The sequence below is a fragment of the Helicoverpa armigera genome, chromosome 20 (assembly GCF_030705265.1).
Source record: "Helicoverpa armigera isolate CAAS_96S chromosome 20, ASM3070526v1, whole genome shotgun sequence".
NCBI lineage: Eukaryota > Metazoa > Arthropoda > Insecta > Lepidoptera > Noctuidae > Helicoverpa > Helicoverpa armigera.
This window is the reverse complement of record NC_087139.1, coordinates 9,159,906-9,171,923: the sequence shown is the minus strand read 5'-3', so window position 1 is coordinate 9,171,923 and position 12,018 is coordinate 9,159,906.

The following is a 12,018-nucleotide window of genomic DNA, read 5'->3' as shown; positions in this document are numbered from 1 at the left end:
GACTACCCTGAATATCCCCTAAGCTTTGCAACGTGACAGGAAATCTAATATGGCGTCGATAGACATCAACAGAGGCATTGGGTGAACACGACAATAGTCGAGTATTATGGGTCATAAAATAACTTAGTAATATTGTAAATGTAAAAGTTAATTTGGTTTGTTTGTTAGGCAGCAAACCGATGCGTCAATTGAGATGAAATTTGAAATGAATATAGGTATTTAGACAGGGCCGAGTTGAGGGCTGTGTGCGAAACCTATGTAGTGTCTCCTTTTTACCCGATTATGCAATGCAAAAGAGGATAGGATTTATCACCCCATGTATGTATGTATGTATGTCGACTTATTAAGTTACAGAGGTACAATCAAATAGGTCCATCCGTTTTTGCGTGATTGAATAACAAACATACATCCAAACATTCTCACAAACTTTCACATTTATAATATTAGTAGGATGTATTCGATTGTCCAGATTATATACTTTATCGATAATCTCGCCTATATCGATACTACATCTTAATCGATTTCCAGGCCGGTTTCTAAGCAACTCTGATTCTGTTCATAGAATTCCATTAAAAACGAACCGACACCGGTACCTACATTTTGAAAAACATGCTTTGCGCATAGACTTTATCATATTTGCAAAAGAAGCATCGTTTAAAAGTAAGTACATTATAATATAACTGTAATACAGTCCTGATGACCTTAGCACACATTGCATCCGTATTCAGCACGACCCGACTACCCTGAATATCCCCTAAGCTTTGCAACGTGACAGGAAATCTAATATGGCGTCGATAGACATCAACAGAGGCATTGGGTGAACACGACAATAGTCGAGTATTATGGGTCATAAAATAACTTAGTAATATTGTAAATGTAAAAGTTAATTTGGTTTGTTTGTTAGGCAGCAAACCGATGCGTCAATTGAGATGAAATTTGAAATGAATATAGGTATTTAGACAGGGCCGAGTTGAGGGCTGTGTGCGAAACCTATGTAGTGTCTCCTTTTTACCCGATTATGCAATGCAAAAGAGGATAGGATTTATCACCCCATGTATGTATGTATGTATGTCGACTTATTAAGTTACAGAGGTACAATTTGGCCCAAACGAGTCCAAGAGCTCGTTTCGTCGTCTCGTCTTACGACGCGGACGAAAACGCGGACATAATCAATTTAAAACAATCTCTTCAAAGAACATTTAAAATCTCTCGATTAATTTGAATAAGCTTAATCTCAGCTATTATCAAGAAAATCCATATTACAAGCTTTCCAATCCATTAGCCGAATAAAAGGCTTTAGAATGGACTGAGGAAGCCTAAAATGTTTTCTCTCAAGGGACTGAGAGCCGTCTAATGTTTTCGTAGATAAAACGCCAAGATGTCGACGATATCGGTGTTATATTTTGCGGTACAATCTCTTTTTAACCCCCGACGCAAAAACGACGGGGTGTTATAAGTTTGACGTGTCTGTGTGTGTGTGTGTGTGTGTGTGTGTGTATGTGGCATCGTAGCTCGTAAACGGATGATCCGATTGTAATGCGGTTTTTTTTGTTTAAAAGGTATGTCAGTCGGGAGTGTTCTTAGCTATGTTTGGTGGAAATCGGTTCAGGTCTTCAAGGTCATCAGCTCGTTTGCTAGATGTGATAGGAATGTTACACGCTCAGTTTACTTGCAAGTATATGTGGGATCTGAAATTTGAAACACTAATGTCTTTTGGAACCACTGAGCTGGTCTGCTGTTAGGGCACGAAGGTAGGACACGTAACCCTGAACTGCCTTTTAGTAAACCCATCGAGTTTGGGCTCGTTGAATTTGTCTTGACGAGTTCTCTTCATGTTTCTGATTGACGAGAACCTGATGCTGGAAATGGGATGTGGCGGATGAAACCTTGGAATGCCGGAATGAAACGGATAAACCGATTTATATTTTTGCTGAAAATCTAGAATGTCCAAAGGTTAATCTTTATTGTTTCTCAATCTGTGCAATTCTCCCAGAGCCAGTTTGTCATGAGGATTGTTAAACAGCTTCCTTTGGCCGAGATTGCATATAGCGACCCCATCTTAAGATAAAATAAATTAAATGAAAGAAGGAAAAATTAAGGAGCTCCTTTAAAAAGCATGAAATAAATTAAATTATAAATTTAAAAAAAACCCCCGACCCAAAAAAAGTACGCAATAATTATGACAAAAGGTTAAAAACGCTAAACCCTATAAAAAGCAAAAAATAACTTTTAACACTACGTAAACGAAATTTTGACGTGTCGGGGGACCGCTTTTTACCTTCATAAATACTTACATAAATCAAATGACACCTACCTAATTACAACATTCGTTTAAAAAAAACACGTATCTAAAGTAATGAATTAGAGCGGTCCCCCGACACGACAAAATTTCGTTTACGTAGTGTTAAAAGTTATTTTTTGCTTTTTATAGGGTTTAGCGTTTTTAACCTTTTGTCATAATTATGTATTCTGTTCATGCAGCCCCTGGTGTCGAAGGTGAGGCTATAAAGTAAGCGGAGGTCAGATAACTTTGTTGTCATATACCGTATGGTAGATATATTTTAGAAACTTTTAAGGAACGTATATATTATATACCTACTCCTTTATTTTCGAGAGTATCCAGGTGCGATGCATTATCGATATTACTGTTATAAAGCTGAGGAGTTTGTAATATTGCCTGGTCTCATTTGAAATATTATTTCTGTGTTAGAAATTCTATTTATCGCGATAGACTATAATCGTCGTATATCTATACTAATATTATAAAGAGGAAAACTTTGTTTGTTTGTTCGTTTGGTTGTAATGAATAGGCTCAAAAACTACTGGACCGATTTTAAAAATTCTTTCACCATTCGAAAGCTATATTATCCACGAGTAACATTGGCTATATTTTATCCCGGTACGGGCAGTAGTTACCACGGGACGCGGGTGAAACCGCGGGAAAACGGCTAGTGTATAATATAATACCATGGGGTGCGTCCCAACTAGTACCTACCCATACATAGACCCAGCAGCACAGATTAGGCACATCATAGGATATCAAGAAATCACGCGGCCAACCCGCGGGTTTTGAGGCCCACTACTGTTTACAGGGCCAGATAAGGTAATTGGCAGTCCTAATCAAAATGGCGTCTAGGGAATTGCTGGCTCCGAGCTTCACACTTTTATTTGGATTAGTTGCACTTATTTACAAAAAGGTGAAAATTATTTTCCACTTTTTTTTGGAGGTTGAGATTAAAAAGGTGTTCGGTAAGATTTTAAGAAAATGAAGCGGTTCTGTAGGGTTTGATTTTCATGAAAAGGATAATCACCACACTGGCTTAGTAGGAAAAAACTTTTGACTTTAAATTGGGAAACTTTCCTTATAAGCATGTAGGTATGTCCATTTATGATCAGATTATTAAATATCCATGTATTTAATTGCGATGGGCCCAAAGAAAAGGTTTCTTTTGAATTTTATCTTGAATGCAGGTTTCAAGATGTAGTACCTAAGTACCTATATAAGTAATAAGTTTTATATACCTCTAAAATATCTAAATTAATCCAAATATGTCATTAAACCTCAAAACCGAATTAAAACACAATTTTAATAAACGTAAATCTGTGAACATTTCTTCCATACAACGGCTCATCGACTTCAAAATACAGCACGTCCGTACATTGCCATTGCAAACTTACTTTTACCTTTAAACCAAAGGAAAATAGACCTTAAAGCTTCGCAATAAGGATGATGGTGAGTGTATATGATGTTGGTGTTTAGCCAAAGACATGTTAGGACATGGTTTTGGAAGCCAGCCAGATTGTCCACCGTTGTTTGCGCCACTAACTCATAGAGGTATTTCAGTTTTGTAAAATCTGGAGTTTATGAACAATATTCTGTTGCGGAATATTGGCCATTGCGGTTAGGTGGACTCGTGTTAAGGTTTTACGTTGGCTGGAAAATGTGGAGCGACTCTGACTTGACAGTTTATCGTTGACATGAAATGAAAATTGTTCTCAGTTTGAAAATTTGAATTGAAATAATTTCGAATTGCGAATTTGCTGACGTAGTACTGTCCGGTTTTTGAATTTGAAGGCTTGAGTTTAGAAAAAAAATATGTTCATACCTATATCTATAGAATTTAGAGTCTGCATTGCTTTGCCAACAGTCAATTGTTCGAATACACTTGATTGTTAGATTCAATACATTATTATCATCCAGTAAATTACGTGATTATTTTCTTACACCCAAAAATAGGCCTTAAAACTAACAAAAATAAAGATTAAAAATGATTCGTGTCACTAAACTTGTACCGGAATTTCCCAGTCCAATATTGGGCCTATTCCGTAGCCTGGTTTCTGGTTTTAATATAGAATATAATACGCCTGTGCTGTGTGTTTAGGCCAGTCCTTATTGAGCCAGGCCTCATGAGGCCTTGCTGAATAAACTATGAAATTCGTTTACTTTTATTCCGGCCCAATTTGGATAGTTGCGTGGTTGTTCTTCTGTGATTTCGATGGTTATTTTGGAACTATTTTTGTAGATGGAGTAAGTATTAGATATTTAGTCGGCACTGAGACCGGTTGCAAAGCTATAAAATCATTAAGTTAAAGCTATATAAAAAACAGATATGTTTAACCGGTGAAAAAGGCAGAGGCAGGCCAAAACTGCGGTGGTTGAGTGTAGTAAAGAAAGACATGAAAATCTGCGAACTCTAAGAGGAAGATGTCCTGGATAGAGCGAAGTGGAAGAAGATACAGAAAGCGGACCCCGTCACAAGACGGGATCAACGTTAAGAAGAAGAAGAAGAATGTTATAAAATTATTAAGTAGGTAAAGCTATATAAAAAAATAACTTTACTATCTGTTTAACTACAATATCTTTCATCACCAAAGAACACCAATTTATCCAAACTTCAAATTAAAAACATCCCACTCTTTTGTCCCTCCCTTTTTCAAACGAAATCCCCAACAAAACACAAAGCTACAGGCACGCCCGCACACAGACAAACAAACAGACAGACAGACAGACATGTCAATTATTATTCATGTATGCTGTCTACCTGTGAACGAAGTCGCGTGCACGCACATGTTTAACTACGTTACGTCGAATACGTTTGCCGAATAAACGTGGTGCTTTTGTTTTCTTTGGCGAATGAGTTTTGTTAAAGAAAAACATGGGTTTGATGTGTTTCCCTATATTAAGAGATCCATATACAACAAAGCTGATTCTTTGATTGAGACATGTCTTGCTCAGCAGTTAATTTAGCGACCCTAAACTCAAAATACTTACCATCTCCCGAGCCTTTTCCCAACTATGTTGGGGTCGGCTTCCAGTCTAACCGGGTGCGGCTGAGTATACCAGTGCTTTAGAAGGAGCGACTGCCTATCTGACCACCTCAACCCAGTTACCCGGTCAACCCAATAATACCCCTTGGTAAGACAGATCCTAAACTCAAAATACTAAAGTTCATAATTAAGGTCTACCTAGACATACCTACTTCTGCACTGCACTAATAAAACAAAGACAGTGTTTGCTGGCCTTTTAAAAGCGCTCGAAGGCACGTCACTATTGTGGTCACAGTTTATGCTTTTAGGCTACGGTCTCGATGGTCGCAGAAGCGTAAGCGATAGCGGGGTTATGAGATCTTCAAAGTTATTTTTGCTTTGGAAAGTAGGTTTAAAAACAAATATTTAACAAATATTTGGTCTGCGTTACATAAAGTCATTTGATCATCCGACAGGGATAGACATACGCAAACAGACAGACAAGTCATCGCTTACTATGTTTCAAGATAGCGGAAAACACAAAGTAAATCCCTTGGGCACGTGTGAAACAGCGTGGAACAGCTAGTAAGAAGCAAACAGATTCTCAGCTTTTCCGGGATTAGCTAAAATCATTATTTTGGGACTGAACTTAGTCTTAGCACGATAGATGCTGAAAACAGATGCAGACACTACATATATTAGGTACACCAATTTTAACAATTGTGACCTTAAAAAACTCATTAAAGTGGGTGACATAATTGCGGGTTTATCAAGGAAATCTTGTTGAAGGTGCTTGCGTTTTCTTCCATTCCCGCTTCCCGCCGTATTTGAAACCTCAGCCTTACGTTCTCAAACCTAATTGCAACTCAACGGAGTGTCAGCTAGCTGCAGTGTCAACAGGTTCATTAGCGAAGAAATGCATGGTTATTGGCGAAATTGTGGCGACTTCTGCAACGACTCATTAATAACGTTTTGAAGTCGAAGCCTGAAGTTTTTGAAGTCGTATGAACTGAAGCGCTTAGTTGCAGTTTTATGGATTGATTGGCTTTCATTTTGGTACCTAATGAGCGTTTTGGTTTGGCTTAATTGGCTCTTTGGTTCTCTTAGAATAGAATGGAGTAATTTATTTGCCAAAACTTCTCTTAGTTTTTGAATAGGTTTTTGCTAAGGTACATAAAACCCTGTGTAGGTATGTAGGTATAATATCTGATCTGAAAGCAGTGCTATATCGTGTGTGAATTAGAATAGCTGCCACTTCTATTTTCCCCCAGAATATCTGTGAGTTAGTTTTCGAAACCAGGGGGTTTGCAATTGGTAGAAACTAATAACAACTGGTAGCAATTAGGTAGCATCTCTCTGTTTGTATTTCGAGGGAATAAACTGACAGCTTTTTTGAAGCATATAATATACCTACTACCACTAGAAAGTCGAATTTTACATTTACAGTAGTTTGTTGTTCTAGGAAATACACTTCTCAGAACATTGAAACACTACAGTAGCTCAACTAGACTAATAAGTAGTCACTATGTTATGTTCTAAACACACTCAGTAAAGCAAACAAATAAATTACACTAGAATATATTGGGACAGAACGACAGTTGTTACTTCAGTTCCTATAACTAAAGTCGTATGTTCAAGAAGTCACAGTTAACATATTGTTTTGAACGCGATAGATTGTTGCTTGTATAACAAGGATCCCGTTCAAGCTTGCAAGAGTTCAGGATTTTGGTTCAATCCTTACTATATTATATAATATCTTTATAATGTTATAATATCACGCTAAAAAATTAGGACCGATTTGGAAACGTGTTAATATTGGTTAAGTAGCTTACTTATCGAGGATGGTTATAGACTACTTTTCATGGGAAGTATTTTCCACGGTTCGTGGAAACCCTGATTATGTGTTATATAATCGTGACCATGATAGTGTAGCCACTAGCCACACCCAGACATTAATTTCCCTGAAACAAGCTCCAAGCCTAAACACAACAAATGTTTAGTTATTTTATATTAGACAGTGTTGCCATTAAGAAAATGTTCCCGCGCATTAGAGGCTAATGGCGGCCATGACAAACAGTCACCGGGCCGCCATCTTGAAATTTTGCCGCCAAAAGTTATTCGGAGTATGGCTATTAAATTGCCAGATAAAGCTATAGATTTAATGTAAAATGATATTTCAATTGCTTGTTTGAATTTATTTTAATATAGGTATTATACCTTAAAATGATGAAGGAATTTGTAGAACATTGAAAAAAAAAATCCTTGTCAACGCGAAAGTAATCTATCAGCCGCGCTTTCCCATCAATACGACTGAACCTATTTAAATGAAATTAGGCAATCGGACATTATAGCTAGTCTGAGAAAAGATCTAGAGTACTTTTATCTGGGTGCGATACTTAAGTAGTTCCCTAGGGACGTGAGCGAAACCGCGAAGAATAGCTACTATGGAATAAAAAGAACTTGAAGAAACTCGTATTTTTAAAACAAAAACAAGTTCAAGCTCGGCGAGTTTACTATATGTATATTTTAATCAAAGATTAGAAAGGAGAATTTCTCTTTATGAGATTCTACGCACTAGCTTACAGATTTCTCTTTGTAGAACAAAAGATGATTACTTTTGTACAGACTTAAGGGTTGCTACTGCTCTGAAATTGTATTTCTAAGTAATATTAAAGTTTTTCAAAATAATAAGTGTTGTAGCTACCGTTATTATGTAGCTCCGTGTAAATCACTGGTACTCAGTTGCAACTGATTAGACTGGAAGCCTTAAGATCCCAACATAGTTGGGAAAAGGCGAATGATGATGAATGTGCTATTTGTTTTTAAAATAAATATTTCTATATTTTCTGCTCCAGCTTTTAGTCTACGTCCATCATCATCCTCCTGCCCTTAACCTATTTTATTTGGGGTCGGTGCAACATGTTTTCTTCTTCCATACCCTTTTGTCTGCCGTCATCTCACAAGTAACCTTCTTTCTAGCCATGTCAACGTTCACACAATCCATCCATCGTTTCTTTGGTCGTTTCCCTTCCACTATATCCATCCACACCTTTAGTTTACCTACGTCCATAAAAAACAAACAATTCAGTTGTTTAACTGAGGAAATATTACAGCCAGAGTTAGGTACTATACAGATATGGGTAGTTTCAGTAGTATAACGTATCAATAGGTATTAGTATGTATAGATATGTAGTTATGTTATGATAGCATCGCTGCTCAACTTTGAGTCTCGTTAAATTCTCTGTCACTATCACTTAGTGCTGCGATCTAAGCCTTGTATATCATAGGGTTGTACCCAATTTAATGTTTTAATGTATTTAATGTTTTAATGTTTAAAGTATTTACTTATATTGTGGCTAAGTAATAGCCGCACGGGGCCATCATAAATCATAAAGCTTTAAGCAACGCTTGGACCGGTAGTTCTCGGTGCGATGGTGCTATGGATTTAAGCCTATGTATTTTATAAGGTTTTAGAAGTTATAAAGGTACTTATTAAGTATTAGTGGGTGACGGTTGTTCGGCCGTGCTCTCGCATCTAGTGAGACTGTAAGCTCGGACATAGTTGAGGAATGGCTAAACAGATGATAAACTTAATCTTAAAATTCTCATCAATAATTTAGCCAGCCCTATACAGAATCGATCGCTGTCTCCACATTCGCTTGAAATCACCCGCTCGCTGCAGTTGTAAGCAAAGCAGCATGATGTTGCTATGTATGTATGCCTACTGAACTGTACTTGTATGTGCATGAAGCTTAAGGAATTAATACGTATATTTGCTGACGTATGAGTTTGTTTGGCTTATGAAAACTAAGGGCTTATAGAGAAACTGATATACGGCTAAGTACGATACCAAAACTGGGTACAAAAGTAAAATAGTTTTATAAATCAGTAATTTCAGTAAAAAAAATGATATTAGCACCAGTAGAGTAGCAGTAAGAGAGAGGTACTAAAGTGTTGGATACCAGTAAATATCAATAAGATTTACTAGATTTCTTTTTTCAGACAATTAATGTAGGTATGCTATGACTAGTTTGGGGCCAATTGTTAAGCTTTTTGAATTTATTCTGGATAAGATTTTGATATTTATGTTAAGATCTAAATTATACCAACACCTAGGGCAAATAAATTGATGTAATTTTGTAATTTTGACAAGACTCCAACCCTTTCGAGCTTAATTTCAACCTTCAGCCGAACAATAAAAGTATCCTTTTTTTATATGACATTTTATATTACAAAAACCCAATTAATCTACATTATCTTGAACAGTACATCAATTAAAAACAACAAACAAGCTCTCAAAGATTTATTTGTTTTTAATCCGTCTGGTTGTGGTCAACAAAAGCCCGTGATAAAAAAGGGCGTTTCGTTTCACGTATGGTTCGAGGTGAACCACATTTTACACGCACGTTTCACACCGCAACTCGATTTCAACACACTTAATGGGTAACAATTTTATGTGAATTATTATGTGGATGTTTTGGGTATTTAGTGAGTTATTTAGAGGTGTTTTGTTGTTAATACTGGTAGAGTATTGTTAGCAATCGTGTTAGTATTGTTAGCTTGAGAGTTTTTGCGTGAATGCGTAAGAAACATACACATCATCATCATCCTCCGAGCCTTTTTCCCAACTATGTTGGGGTCGGCTTCCAGTCTAACCGGATGTAGCTGAGTATCAGTGCTATTAAAGGAGCGACTGCCCTATCTGACCTCCTCAACCCAGTTACCCGGGCAACCCAATACCCCTTGGTTAGACTGGTTGACTATTGGCTACTTGGCTAGGTTGTAAGAAACATACACATTTATGTATGAAATCGATCTAGGTAGAAACTATCACAACTATAACATCAAGGCCGTTTGTCTGTCGGTTCCTAAAACTTGAAAACGTAGTACTTGAGGTATTTCCACTAACAGACAGAGGGCTTACTAAGTTATATACCTAAGTATAAAATGCACACAGAGGCGTAGCCTGTGAAAATTGCTGGAATTACTTATTAGGACTTATCAAAGAAAGTCACGCACAAAAGCTAGCTAGACTGCTCTCAAAAACATATTCTACCTTAATAAACTCACACATTAATATATGCGTGTTTCTGGTAAAAGCTCTAAACTACTTTGTAGCCACCATTATAATACTACAAATGCTTTTACTACGTTCCTTATTGCCTAAACACACGCATTTTAATATGTTCCAATTTAGAAATATCTAGGTATTAAAATGAGGTAGTACTTATATTTTATCAAATGTAGCTACGGCATATAGCTACCTACCTAGTTTTGGTGAACACTTAGACGAACTGCTGACAAAAGTGCTCAGAAGACAGACATATTCAAGCTTCTTCTTCTTTCTGCCTTGTTCCCAATGTAATGTAGTCAGTGCAATTTGTTTTTCGCTTCCATTCTTCTCTATCAGCTGTCAAACCAATATTTACTCTCTATTTATTCAAGTCCTCTTTCAGGCAGTGTATTAATTTATCCTTCGGTCTTTTTTAGAACAATAACGTTAAAAATAATTCGTAAGACAGAACGTTATTAAAAATGTGTGGTAGCAAATTATCCCAAAGCCAGCAGCAACATATCTTCAAAAAAATACGAGTTGAACTGGCAAGGGTTCAAAAAGGAAACATTACGCTGGTTTCTTATCACGACAGTATAGCAGAGGCCTCTCAAATTAGCACAATTCCTATGTTAAGTGAGAGCTTATCGTAAACATTTGATGTACCACTCAAACCTTCGGAAATAAGGCCGGCTGTATACTAGACTTTGGAGATTTGGTAATGCTAGAGTTCGATCTAAATAAGCGTGTTAAAATCGAGGATGAGAACATTCTTCTTGTAATTGCTAAAATATAAAATTGAATTGACTTTTCCTTTGTGCAAAGACTGTCGTTTTGTGAACTCTGGATAGTCATTAAACTTTTTAATTTTGTTCATATTTAGTATGTACCTAGTTCATGTTATGAGCTTCTTAAGTAAAAAATATTCGTAGATTTTTGGACTGGATGAAATTTGGTTCTAATGGTTAATAAACATTTGATCTGCGTTCAGTTTGAAAGTATATGACGCGAGCATATGTACCTGCGGCAAATCACTATTAAGTACTTAGAACTGGTATTCAAATTCAGTGTAGATTGCACATCGCGTAACCTGCCTTATGTACTGTCATTAACACATAACGACTGTCGAAACAGTTCAACAAGGATGACATGGTCCACCGGTTTAGTATTCACGATTATGTCATGAAGAGATCAGGTCAGGTCATGAAGCTAAAGTCTATTTACTTAGTATATTCAGTACCTAAATAATATAGAAATCTTAATTTACTGTGGCCACGAAATAAATAAGTACAGCCAATAACAAAAAATCATGAACACTCAATAATGGTCTAGCCGTTTTTTGGTGCAATTAACAGTTAAAAAAAGGCTATTTTCCCTTGAAAATTGACCGCTGTCAACTGCATAAAACATTGGATACTCCTTAAGTGGCAATAACATTTCATTATTTTGATTACGTTCATGGATTTATATCGCCGATATACCTCAGATCATTTACCATAGAATAGAAATACCTTGTATCATTTGCCGACAGAATTATTTCAATAAAAAATAAAATAAAATAATCTTTATTTCGGACAAGTCACGAAAACTATTTGCCGAAAACTTTGTTTCTATAATACTTTGGAATATTTTTTCTCGAAAACACTACTATCTAGACATAAAAACACTAACGAACCTTCAATACACAGACACACGCATAAATAAAATCCGCCATTGAT